Source organism: Zea mays, chromosome 10, assembly GCF_902167145.1.
Source record: "Zea mays cultivar B73 chromosome 10, Zm-B73-REFERENCE-NAM-5.0, whole genome shotgun sequence".
Taxonomy (NCBI): Eukaryota; Viridiplantae; Streptophyta; class Magnoliopsida; order Poales; family Poaceae; genus Zea; species Zea mays.
Window position 1 is genome coordinate 149,906,842 of NC_050105.1, and position 14,500 is coordinate 149,921,341.

A 14,500-nucleotide genomic window follows, 5' to 3' on the forward strand; every position below is an offset into this window, starting at 1 on the left:
TGGGGATGTGTGTCCTAAGGAATCCGAAGAGCCTCCAAATGCACAAGATCAACCATCCTCCTCCACGCAAGCATCTCCACCAACTCAAATTGAGGACGAGGCTCAAGTCGATGAAGGAGAAGATCAAAGAGATGAGCCACCTCAAGATGATGGCAATGATCAAGGGGGAAATGTGAATGATCAAGACAAGGAGGATGAACAACCAAGGCCGCCACACCCAAGAGTCCACCAAGCAATCCAACGAGATCACCCCGTCGACACCATCCTTGGCGACATTCATAAGGGGGTAACCACTCGATCTCGTGTTGCACATTTTTGTGAGCATTACTCTTTTGTTTCCTCTATTGAGCCACACAGGATAGAGGAAGCACTCCAAGTTTCGGATTGGGTGATGGTGATGCAAGAGGAGCTCAACAATTTCACAAGGAACGAGGTATGGCATTTAGTTCCACGTCCTAACCAAAATGTTGTAGGAACCAAGTGGGTCTTCCGCAACAAGCAAGATGAGCATGGTGTGGTGACAAGGAATAAAGCTCGACTCGTGGCCAAGGGATATTCACAAGTCGAAGGTTTGGATTTTGGTGAAACCTATGCACCCGTAGCTAGGCTTGAGTCAATTCGTATATTATTGGCCTATGCTACTTACCATGGCTTCAAGCTTTACCAAATGGACGTAAAGAGTGCCTTCCTCAATGGACCAATCAAGGAAGAGGTCTACGTTGAGCAACCTCCCGGCTTTGAAGACAGTGAGTATCCTAACCATGTCTATAAGCTCTCTAAGGCGCTTTATGGGCTCAAGCTAGCCCCAAGAGCATGGTATGAATGCCTTAGAGATTTCCTTATTGCTAATGGCTTCAAAGTCGGCAAAGCCGATCCTACTTTGTTCACTAAAACTCTTGACAATGAGTTGTTCGTATGCCAAATTTATGTTGATGATATTATATTTGGGTCTACTAACGAATCCACATGTGAAGAATTTAGTAGGATCATGACACAGAAATTCGAGATGTCTATGATGGGGGAGTTGAAGTATTTTCTAGGATTCCAAGTCAAGCAACTCCAAGAGGGCACCTTCATTAGCCAAACGAAGTACACTCAATACATTCTAACCAAGTTTGGAATGAAGGATGCCAAACCCATCAAGACACCCATGGGAACCAATGGGCATCTCGACCTCGACACGGGAGGTAAATCCGTCGATCAAAAGGTATACCGATCGATGATTGGTTCATTACTTTATTTATGTGCATCTCGACCGGACATTATGCTTTCCGTTTGCATGTGTGCAAGATTCCAATCCGACCCTAAGGAATCTCACCTTACGGCCGTAAAACGAATCTTGAGATATTTGGCTTATACTCCTAAGTTTGGGCTTTGGTACCCTCGTGGATCCACATTTGTTTTGATTGGCTATTCGGATGCCGATTGGGCGGGGTGTAAGATTAATAGAAAGAGCACATCGGGGACTTGCCAGTTTGAAAGGGAAATGTGCCCTTGGGCCATTTCTAAGTATTTTGGTGATTGAGTGCCAACACAGGTGCTTAAATGTGAATCTATACCCTAGGATGGACAAAGTGCAAATCAACAGTAAAGGTATGTTTCTAAGCCTTAGTACATTGTTTTGAAGACTAATGTATTGTGTCTAAGTGCTTGAAACAGGAGAAATCGAGTCTGGCTGTGTACAGCCAAGAGGCTGTTCGGTCTGGAGCACCGGACTGTCCGGTGGTGCACCGGACAGTGTCCGGTGCGCCAGGCTGCCTCGAGCGAAGTGGTCGCTCTCGGGAATTCGCCGACGGCGTACGGCTAAAATTCACCGGACTGTCCGGTGTGCACCGGACTGTCCGGTGAGCCAACGGTCGGCCGGGCCAACGGTCGGCCGCGCGATCCGTGCGCGACACGTGGCCGAGCCAACGGTCGGAAGGGGGCACAGGACTGTCCGGTGTGCACCGAACATGTCCGGTGCTCCAACGGCTCCCAGATCTGCAACGGTCGGCTTCGCCATTTAAGGAAAGGAATCGGGCACCGGACACTGTCCGGTGTGCACCGGACTGTCCGGTGCGCCCGACGACAGAAGGCAAGGATGGCCTTCCAGATTTGTTCTCAACGGCTCCTAGCTGCCTTGGGGCTATAAAAGGGACCCCTAGGCGCATGGAGGAGTACAACAAGCATTTCTACAACATTCCTAAGCACCAAGACATCGATCTCACGCATTCGTTTCATTGTGATAGCATCTAGAGCTCTTGTTGAGTTGCGAACTCTTTGAGTTGTGTTGCGAGCTCTTGTTGCGACTTGTGTGCGTGTTGTTGCTCTGATCTTTTGAAGTCTTGTGTGCGTTGCTCATTCCCCCTTTGCTCTGTGTTCTTTGTGAACTTCAATTGTAAGGGCGAGAGGCTCCAAGTTGTGGAGATTCCTCGCAAACGGGATTGAGAAAAAGCAAGCAAAACACCGTGGTATTCAAGTGGGTCTTTGGACCGCTTGAGAGGGGTTGATTGCAACCCTCGTCCGTTGGGACGCCACAACGTGGAGTAGGCAAGCGTTGGTCTTGGCCGAACCACGGGATAAACCATTGTGTCGTCTCTGTGATTGATCTCTTGTGGTATTGTGTTTTGTTGAGACTCCTTTCTAGCCACTTGGCATTTATTGTGCTAACACTTAACAAGTTTTTGTGGCTATAAGTTTAAGTTTTACAGGATCACCTATTCACCCCCCCCTCTAGGTGCTCTCAATTGGTATCGGAGCCGTTCTCTTCAAGAAAGGGACTAACCGCCCGAAGAGATGGATCCTAAGGGGAAGGGAATCGTGATCAACGACAAGGAAAAGGAGTCCTTCGTCAACGAGCCAAAAGATGACAAATCCAACGACTCTGGCTCGGGCCACAGACGTAAAGATGGGAAGAAGAAGAAGACAAGACGTATCAAGGAGATCGTCTACTACGACAGCGACGAGTCTACTTCTTCCCAAAAGGACGACGACGACGACTACAGGAAGACGGTCAATTCGAACTTTTCATTTGATTATTCTCGTATTCCACATAGTTCGAATTCGCATTTGCTTTCCATTCCTCTTGGCAAACCTCCACACTTTGATGGGGAGGACTACGGATTTTGGAGTCACAAAATGCGTAGTCATTTATTCTCTCTCCATCCAAGCATATGGGAGATTGTAGAGAATGGAATGAAATTTGATAGCTCGGATAGCCCTATGTTTATTAATGAACAAATTCATAAAAATGCACAAGCTACTACTGTGTTGCTAGCCTCTTTGTGCAGGGACGAGTACAATAAGGTGAGCGGCTTGGACAATGCCAAGCAGATATGGGACACCCTCAAGATTTCTCACGAAGGGAACGACATCACCATGCTCACTAAAATGGAGTTGGTGGAAGGCGAGCTTGGAAGGTTTGCAATGATAAGGGGCGAGGAGCCAACCCAAACATACAACCGGCTCAAGACCCTTATCAACAAAATAAGGAGTTATGGAAGCACGCGATGGACGGACCATGACGTCGTCCGACTATTACTAAGGTCCTTTACCATTCTTGATCCTCATTTGGTGAATAACATTCGTGAAAATCCTAGGTACACCAAAATGTCGCCCGAAGAAGTCCTAGGAAAATTTGTCAGCGGGCGAATGATGATTAAGGAAGCAAGGTACGTGGACGACGCCTTGAATGGACCAATCAACGAGCCGCAACCTCTTGCTCTCAAAGCAACAAGAAGCAAGGAGGCGCTACCTAGCAAGGTGGCACAAATTGAGGCGGTCGGACTTAATGATGAAGAGATGGCTCTCATCATCAAACGCTTCAAGACGGTGCTAAAAGGTCACAAGAGGCAGGCAAGCAAGGCCAAGACAAAGGGGAAGCGCTCATGCTTCAAGTGCGGTAAGATTGGTCATTTTATCGCTAACTGCCCCGATAACGATAGTGACCAGGAACAGGGGAACAAGAGGGAGAAGAAGAATTATAAGAAGGCAAAGGGCGAGGCTCATCTTGGCAAGGAATGGGATTCGGACTGCTCCTCGTCTGACTCCGACAATGAGGGACTCGCCGCCACTGCCTTCAACAAGTCATCCCTCTTCCCCAACGAGCGTCACACTTGCCTCATGGCAAGAGAAAAGAAGGTAATCACGCGTAATGATGTCACTTATGATTCTTCTAGTAACGATGAGTCTAGTGATGATGAAATAGATTACTCTAGTTTGTTCAAAGGATTGAATAGAAATAAAATTGATAAAATCAATGAATTGATTGATGCCTTGAATGAAAAGGATAGGCTTTTAGAAAAGCAAGAGGATTTGTTGTATGATGAACATGATAAGTTTGTAGAGGCACAAAAATCCTATGCTTTAGAAGTTAAAAGAAATGAAGTGCTTTCTAGTGAATTATCCTCTTGTCATGAGAACATTGCTACTTTAAAGAGTGTTAATGATGACTTAAATGCTAAACTAGAAGTAGCTAGTAAATCAACATCTTGTGTAGAAATTGTTGAAACTTGCACTAGGTGTAAAGATCTTAATGTTGATGATTGTAGTAAACATCTAGTTTCAATTTCTAAATTGAATGATGAAGTGGCTAGTCTTAATGCTCAACTTAAGGCTAGCAAAAGTGAGTTTGATAAATTAAAATTTGCAAGGGATGCCTACACGATCGGTAGACACCCCTCAATTAAGGATGGACTTGGCTTCAAGAGGGAAGCCAAGAACTTAACAAGCCATAAGGCCCCATTTCCGCTAAGGAGAAAGGGAAGGCCCCTATGGCTACTAGTGCTAAAAAGAACCATGCCTTTTTGTATCATGATAGGAAAAATTCTAGAAATGCTTCTAGAAGGTATGATGCTTTTGATTCACATGCTTATGATTCTTATGCTATGACTGCCTCTAGTTCTCATGTTGTGCATGATAGAAAGGTTGGTAGAAGAAATGTTGTTCATAATATACCTAGGAGAAATGTTGTTAATGTTCCTAGGAAAGTAAATGAACCTTCTACAATATATCATGCTTTGAATGCTTCCTTTGAAATTTGTAGAAAGGATAGAAAGGTGATTGCTAGGAAATTAGGGGCAAAATGCAAGGGTGATAAAACTTGCATTTGGGTCCCTAAGACAATTGTGACTAACCTTGTAGGACCCAACAAGAGTTGGGTACCTAAGTCCCAAGCCTAAATTTGCCTTGCAGGTTTATGCATCCGGGGGTTCAAGCTGGATTATCGACAGCGGATGCACAAACCATATGACGGGGGAGAAGAAGATGTTCACCTCCTACGTCAAGAATAAGGATTCCCAAGATTCAATTATATTCGGTGATGGGAATCAAGGCAAGGTAAAAGGGCTAGGTAAAATTGCAATCTCCAATGAGCATTCTATCTCTAATGTGTTTTTAGTGGAGAGTCTTGGATATAATTTGCTATCTGTTAGTCAATTATGTCATATGGGATATAACTGTCTATTTACAAATGTAGATGTGTCCGTCTTTAGAAGAAGTGATGGTTCACTAGCTTTTAAGGGTGTATTAGACGGCAAACTTTATTTAGTTGATTTTGCAAAAGAAGAGGCCGGTCTAGATGCATGCTTAATAGCTAAGACTAGCATGGGCTGGCTGTGGCATCACCGCTTAGCACATGTGGGGATGAAGAACCTTCACAAGCTTCTAAAGGGAGAACACGTGATAGGTTTGACTAACGTTCATTTCGAAAAAGATAGACCTTGTGCAGCTTGTCAAGCAGGTAAACAAGTGGGAGGAGCGCATCACAGCAAGAATGTGATGACCACTTCAAGACCCCTGGAGCTGCTGCATATGGACCTCTTCGGACCCGTCGCCTATCTGAGCATAGGAGGGAGTAAGTATGGTCTAGTTATTGTTGATGACTTTTCCCGCTTCACTTGGGTGTTCTTTTTGCAGGATAAGTCTGAAACCCAAGGGACCCTCAAGCGCTTCCTCAGGAGAGCTCAAAATGAGTTTGAGCTCAAGGTGAAGAAGATAAGGAGCGACAACGGGTCCGAGTTCAAGAACCTTCAAGTGGAGGAGTTCCTTGAGGAGGAAGGGATCAAGCACGAGTTCTCCGCTCCCTACACACCACAGCAAAATGGTGTGGTAGAGAGGAAGAACAGGACGCTAATCGATATGGCGAGGACGATGCTTGGAGAATTCAAGACCCCCGAGTGTTTCTGGTCGGAAGCCGTGAACACGGCTTGCCACGCCATCAACAGGGTCTACCTTCATCGCCTTCTCAAGAAGACGTCCTATGAGCTTCTGACCGGTAACAAACCCAATGTATCTTACTTTCGTGTATTTGGGAGCAAATGCTACATTCTAGTGAAGAAGGGTAGAAATTCTAAGTTTGCTCCCAAAGCTGTAGAAGGGTTTTTGTTAGGTTATGACTCAAATACAAAGGCGTATAGAGTCTTCAACAAATCATCGGGTTTGGTTGAAGTCTCTAGCGACGTTGTATTTGATGAGACTAATGGCTCTCCAAGAGAGCAAGTTGTTGATTGTGATGATGTAGATGAAGAAGATGTTCCGACGGCAGCTATACGAACCATGGCGATTGGAGAAGTGCGGCCACAGGAACAAGATGGACGAGATCAACCTTCTTCCTCAACAACGGTGCAACCCCCAACTCAAGACGATGAACAGGTTCATCAACAGGAGGCGTGTGATCAAGGGGGAGCACAAGATAATCATGTGATGGAGCAAGAAGCGCAACCAGTACCTCCAACCCAAGTTCGAGCGATGATTCAAAGGGATCATCCCGTCGATCAAATTCTGGGTGATATTAGCAAGGGAGTAACTACTCGATCTCGATTAGTTAATTTTTGTGAGCATTACTCCTTTGTCTCTTCTTTTGAGCCTTTCAGGGTAGAAGAGGCCTTGCTAGATCCGGACTGGGTGTTGGCCATGCAGGAGGAACTCAACAACTTCAAGCGCAATGAAGTTTGGACACTGGTGCCTCGTCCCAAGCAAAACGTTGTGGGAACCAAGTGGGTGTTTCGCAACAAACAGGACGAGCATGGAGTGGTGACGAGGAACAAGGCTCGACTTGTGGCAAAAGGTTATGCCCAAGTCGCAGGTTTGGACTTTGAGGAGACGTTTGCTCCTGTGGCTAGGCTAGAATCAATTCGTATCTTGCTAGCATATGCCGCTCACCATTCTTTCAGGTTGTACCAAATGGATGTGAAGAGCGCTTTCCTCAACGGGCCAATCAAGGAGGAGGTGTACGTGGAGCAACCCCCTGGTTTCGAGGATGAACGGTACCCCGACCATGTGTGTAAGCTCTCTAAGGCGCTCTATGGACTTAAGCAAGCCCCAAGAGCATGGTATGAATGCCTTAGAGACTATCTAATTGTTAATGCTTTCAAGGTTGGGAAAGCCGATCCAACTCTTTTTACTAAGATATGTGATGGTGATTTGTTTGTGTGCCAAATTTATGTCGATGACATAATATTTGGTTCTACTAACCAAAAGTCTTGTGAAGAGTTTAGCAGGGTGATGACGCAGAAATTCGAGATGTCGATGATGGGCGAGTTGAACTATTTCCTTGGGTTCCAAGTGAAGCAACTCAAGGACGGCAACTTGCTAAAGCGGTTTGGGATGAAGGACGCCAAGCCCGCAAAGACTCCGATGGGGACCGACGGACACACCGACCTCAACAAAGGAGGTAAGTCCGTTGATCAAAAAGCATACCGGTCAATGATAGGGTCGTTACTTTATTTATGTGCTAGTAGACCAGATATTATGCTTAGCGTATGCATGTGTGCTAGATTTCAATCCGATCCTAAGGAGTGTCACTTAGTGGCGGTGAAGCGAATTCTGAGATATTTGGTTGCTACGCCTTGCTTCGGGCTCTGGTATCCAAAAGGGTCTACCTTTGACTTGGTTGGATACTCAGATTCCGACTATGCTGGATGTAAGGTCGATAGGAAGAGTACATCGGGGACGTGCCAATTCTTAGGAAGGTCCCTGGTGTCGTGGAACTCTAAGAAACAAACCTCCGTTGCCCTATCCACCGCTGAGGCCGAGTATGTTGCCGCAGGACAGTGTTGCGCGCAACTACTTTGGATGAGGCAAACCCTCCGGGACTTTGGCTACAATCTGAGCAAAGTCCCACTCCTATGTGACAATGAGAGTGCTATCCGCATGGCGGAAAATCCTGTTGAGCACAGCCGCACAAAGCACATAGACATCCGGCATCACTTTTTGAGAGACCACCAGCAAAAGGGAGATATCGAAGTGTTTCATGTTAGCACCGAGAACCAGCTAGCCGATATCTTTACCAAGCCTCTAGATGAGAAGACCTTTTGCAGGTTGCGTAGTGAGCTAAATGTCTTAGATTCGCGGAACCTGGATTGATTTATAGCATACATGTGTTTATGCCTTTGATCATATTCCTTATGCATTTTGTTGTTTATTGTGGTGCTCAAGTTGTACACACACTCCCTGGACCTCACAAGTCCGTTGCAAAATGATGCACAGTTTTAGGGGGAGACGTGTTGCAACTTGACCCTTTGAGACTAACCATTTGTTTGAGTTTGATTGTTTTAGTCTCAAAGAAGGTTTGAAAGGGAAAGGTGGACTTGGACCGTGAAAGACTTCCACTGCACTCCGATGAAAAGGGTAACTTATTCCAAGTTCATCTCATGTACTCTTATTTCCTTTGTATTCTTATTGAAGATTTTGGTGAGGCAATGGGGTTCTAGGGCCAAGATTGATCCCGTTTTGGTGCTTGATGCCAAAGGGGGAGAAAATAAAGGCCAAAGTGATAAATGGATCAGCTACCACTTGAGAGATTTTGAAAACAGTAGAATAGAGCTTTTGGTTTGTCAAATCTCTTTTGTTGTCTCTCTTGTCAAAAGTTGACTTCTTGTGGGAAAAGTATTGATTATGGGAAATAGGGGGAGTTTTTGGAATCTTGAATCAATTTTCTTTGGAAAACCTCTCTTGATGTCTCTACAAGTGGATTTGACTTAGAGATAGGATTTTGAGGTTGATTTGCAAAAAAACAAACCAAGTGGTGGCAAAGGAATGATCCATATATGCCAAAATTGAATCAAAATAAATTTGAGTTTTATTTGAAGTGATATTGCACTTGTTCTAGTTGCTTTATGTTGTGTTGGCATAAATCACCAAAAAGGGGGAGATTGAAAGGGAAATGTGCCCTTGGGCCATTTCTAAGTATTTTGGTGATTGAGTGCCAACACAGGTGCTTAAATGTGAATCTATACCCTAGGATGGACAAAGTGCAAATCAACAGTAAAGGTATGTTTCTAAGCCTTAGTACATTGTTTTGAAGACTAATGTATTGTGTCTAAGTGCTTGAAACAGGAGAAATCGAGTCTGGCTGTGTACAGCCAAGAGGCTGTTCGGTCTGGAGCACCGGACTGTCCGGTGGTGCACCGGACAGTGTCCGGTGCGCCAGGCTGCCTCGAGCGAAGTGGTCGCTCTCGGGAATTCGCCGACGGCGTACGGCTAAAATTCACCGGACTGTCCGGTGAGCCAACGGTCGGCCAGGCCAACGGTCGGCCGCGCGATCCGTGCGCGACACGTGGCCGAGCCAACGGTCGGAAGGGGGCACCAGACTGTCCGGTGTGCACCGGACATGTCCGGTGCTCCAACGGCTCCCAGATCTGCAACGGTCGGCTTCGCCATTTAAGGAAAGGAATCGGGCACCGGACACTGTCCGGTGTGCACCGGACTGTCCGGTGCGCCCGACGACAGAAGGCAAGGATGGCCTTCCAGATTTGTTCTCAACGGCTCCTAGCTGCCTTGGGGCTATAAAAGGGACCCCTAGGCGCATGGAGGAGTACAACAAGCATTTCTACAACATTCCTAAGCACCAAGACATCGATCTCACGCATTCGTTTCATTGTGATAGCATCTAGAGCTCTTGTTGAGTTGCGATCTCTTTGAGTTGTGTTGCGAGCTCTTGTTGCGACTTGTGTGCGTGTTGTTGCTCTGATCTTTTGAAGTCTTGTGTGCGTTGCTCATTCCCCCTTTGCTCTGTGTTCTTTGTGAACTTCAATTGTAAGGGCGAGAGGCTCCAAGTTGTGGAGATTCCTCGCAAACGGGATTGAGAAAAAGCAAGCAAAACACCGTGGTATTCAAGTGGGTCTTTGGACCGCTTGAGAGGGGTTGATTGCAACCCTCATCCGTTGGGACGCCACAACGTGGAGTAGGCAAGCGTTGGTCTTGGCCGAACCACGGGATAAACCACTGTGTCGTCTCTGTGATTGATCTCTTGTGGTATTGTGTTTTGTTGAGACTCCTTTCTAGCCACTTGGCATTTATTGTGCTAACACTTAACAAGTTTTTGTGGCTATAAGTTTAAGTTTTACAGGATCACCTATTCACCCCCCTCTAGGTGCTCTCACAGTTCTTGGGAAGATCCTTGGTGTCTTGGGCTTCAAAGAAGCAAAATTCCGTCGCTCTTTCTACCGCCGAGGCTGAGTACATTGCCGCAGGACATTGTTGCACGCAACTACTTTGGATGAGGCAAACCCTACGGGACTATGGTTACAAATTAACCAAAGTCCCTTTGCTATGTGATAATGAGAGTGCAATCAAGATGGCAGATAATCCCGTCGAGCATATGAAAGTCGCCTAGAGGGGGGGTGAATAGGGCGAAACTGAAATTCTCAAAAACAATCACAACTACAAGCCGGGTTAGCGTTAGAAATATAATAGAGTCCGCGAGAGAGGGTGTAAAACAAATCGCAAGCGAATAATGAAGTGAGACACGTGGATTTGTTTTACCGAGGTTCGGTTCTCGCAAACCTACTCCCCGTTGAGGAGGCAACAAAGGCCGGGTCTCTTTCAACCCTTCCCTCTCTCAAACGGTCCCTCGGACCGAGTGAGCTTCTCTTCTCAAATCACTTGGGAATCAAAACTTCCCGCAAGGACCACCACACAATTGGTGTCTCTTGCCTCAATTACAAGTGAGTGTTTGATCACAAGAAAGAATGTCAAAGAAAAGAAGCGATCCAAGTGCAAGAGCTCAAATGAACACTACAAATCACTCTCACTAGTCACTAAGGCTTTGTGTGGAGTTTGGAGAGGATTTGATCACTTTTGGTGTGCTTTGCAATGAATGCTAGCTCTTGTATAGTGGTTGGAAGCTGGAAAACTTGGATGCCATGAATGGTGGGTGGTTGGGGGTATTTATAGCCCCAACCACAAACTAGCCGTTTGGTGAGGCTGTCTGTTCGATGGCGCACCGGACAGTCCGGTGCACACCGGGCATGTCCGGTGCGACAGACACGTCACCATGGCCGTTGGGATTCGACCGTTGGAGCTCTGTCTTCTGGGCCCGCCTGGATGTCCGGTGGCGCACCGGACATGTACTGTAGAGTGTCCGGTGCGCCAGCATGGGCGTGCCTGACCTCTGCGCACGCAGCGCGCGCATTTAATGCGTCGCAGGTAGCCGTTGGCGCCGAAATAGCCGTTGCCCCGCTGTTACACCGGACAGTCCGGTGTACACCGGACAGTCCGGTGAATTATAGCGGAGCGGCTGGAGTGAAATCCCGAGGCTGGCGAGTTCCGAAGGCCGCACTTCCTTGGAGCACCAGACATATCCGGTGTACACCGGACAGTCCGGTGAATTATAGCGGAGTCGCCTCTGGAATTTCCCGAAGGTGACGAGTTTGAAGTCGGAGTCCTCTGGCGCACCGGACATGTCCGGTGGCACACCGGACAGTCCGGTGCACCAGACCAGAGGTGCCTTCGGTTGTCCCTTGCTCCTTTGTTGAACCCAATACTTGGTCTTTTTATTGGCTAAGTGTGAACCTTGAGCACCTGTATAACTTATACACTAGAGCAAACTAGTTAGTCCAAATATTTGTGTTGGGCAATTCAACCACCAAAATTAATTAGGTACTAGGTGTAAGCCTAATTCCCTTTCAATCTCCCCCTTTTTGGTGATTGATGCCAACACAAACCAAAGCAAATATAAAAGTGCATAATTGAACTAGTTTGCATAATGTAAGTGCAAAGGTTGCTTGGAGTTGAGCCAATATAAATACTTACAAGATAGGCATGGATTGTTTCTTTATTTTTAACATATTGGACCACGCTTGCACCACATGTTTTGTTTTTGCAAATTTTTGTAAAACCTTTTCAAAGTCCTTTTGCAAATAGTCAAAGGTAAATGAATAAGATTTTGCGAAGCATTTTTCAAGATTTGAAATTTTCTCCCCTTGTTTCAAATGCTTTTCCTTTGACTAAACAAAACTCCCCCTAAATGAGATCCTCCTTTTAGTGTTCAAGAGGGTTTTGATATATCTTTTTTTTGAAATACTACTTCCTCCCCCTTTTGAACATAATAAGATACCAATTTGAAATTGATCAATTGAAAAAACTCCAATTTTAAAAATTAGGTGGTGGTGCGGTCCTTTTGCTTTGGGCTCATATTTTCTCCCCCTTTGGCATGAATCGCCAAAAACGGAATCATTAGAGCCCTTTCCTAACTATTTTCTCCCCTTTGGCAAATAAAACATATGAGTAAGGATTATACCAAAGAGGGAGAGTGATGCGGAGCAACGACGAAGGATGAGTAGTGGAGTGGAGTGGAAGCCTTTGTCTTCGCCGAAGACCCCAATTCCCTTTCAATATACCTATGACTTGGTTTGAAATAGACTTGAAAAACACATTAGTCATAGCATATATAAAAGAGACATGATCAAAGGTATACTCATGAGCTATGTGTGCAAATTAGCAAAAGAAATTTCTCGAATCAAGAATATTGAGCTCATGCCTAAGTTTGGTAAAAGTTTGTTCATCAAGAGGCTTGGTAAAGATATCGGCTAATTGATCTTTAGTGTTAATGTATGCAATCTCGATATCCCCCTTTTGTTGGTGATCCCTAAGAAAATGATACCGAATGGCTATGTGTTTAGTGCGGCTATGCTCAACGGGATTATCCGCCATGCGGATTGCACTCTCATTATCACATAGAAGAGGAACTTTGGTTAATTTGTAATCATAGTCCCGCAGGGTTTGCCTCATCCAAAGTAATTGCGCGCAACAATGGCCTGCGGCAATATACTCAGCTTCGGCGGTAGAAAGAGCGACCGAATTTTGCTTCTTTGAAGCCCAAGACACCAGGGATCTTCCCAAGAACTGGCAAGTCCCCGATGTGCTCTTTCTATTAATCTTACACCCCGCCCAATCGGCATCCGAATAACCAATCAAATCAAATGTGGATCCCCGAGGGTACCAAAGCCCAAACTTAGGAGTATAAGCCAAATATCTCAAGATTCGTTTCACGGCCGTAAGGTGTGATTCCTTAGGGTCGGCTTGGAATCTTGCACACATGCATACGGAAAGCATAATGTCCGGTCGAGATGCACATAAATAAAGCAATGAACCTATCATCGACCGGTATACCTTTTGATCGACGGATTTACCTCCCGTGTCGAGGTCGAGATGCCCATTGGTTCCCATGGGTGTCTTGTTGGGTTGGCATCCTTCATTCCAAACTTGGTTAGAATGTCTTGAGTGTACTTCGTTTGGCTAATGAAGGTGCCCTCTTGGAGTTGCTTTACTTGAAATCCTAAGAAATACTTCAACTCCCCCATCATAGACATCTCGAATTTTTGTGTCGTGATCCTACTAAATTCTTCACATGTAGATTCGTTAGTAGACCCAAATATGATATCATCAACATAAATTTGGCAGACAAACAAATCATTGTTAAGAGTTTTAGTGAATAAAGTAGGATCGGCCTTTCCGACTTTGAAGCCATTTGCAATAAGGAAATCTCTAAGGCATTCATACCATGCTCTTGGGGCTTGCTTGAGCCCATAAAGCGCCTTAGAGAGCTTATAGACATGGTTAGGATACTCACTGTCTTCAAAGCCGGGAGGTTGCTCAACATAGACCTCTTCCTTGATTGGTCCATTGAGGAAGGCACTTTTCACGTCCATTTGGTAAAGCTTGAAGCCATGGTAAGTAGCATAGGCTAATAATATGCGAATTGACTCAAGCCTAGCTACGGGTGCATAGGTTTCACCAAAATCCAAACCTTCGACTTGTGAATACCCCTTGGCCACGAGTCGAGCTTTGTTCCTTGTCACCACACCATGCTCGTCTTGTTTGTTGCGAAAGATCCACTTGGTTCCTACAACATTTTGGTTAGGACGTGGAACTAAATGCCATACCTCATTCCTAGTGAAATTGTTGAGCTCCTCTTGCATCGCCATCACCCAATCCGAATCTTGGAGTGCTTCCTCTACCCTGTGTGGCTCAATAGAGGAAACAAAAGAGTAATTGTCGGCGTTTCGAGACCGGGGGGTCCCTCGGGCCAACGAGTGAGTGTCGCTGCGTGCCCCAGCCCAGATGGGTCGAGCGCGAGGGCGAGCGCGAAGGGGGGAGAAGCGAGGCGGCCGGAGACCGGCGTGAGAGAGGTGGGAATCCCGCGGCCTTCGTGTTCGTCCCGCGCCCAGGTCGGGTGCGCTTGCAGTAGGGGGTTACAAGCGTCCACGCGGGTGAGGGAGCGAGTGGCTTCCAAGCGAGC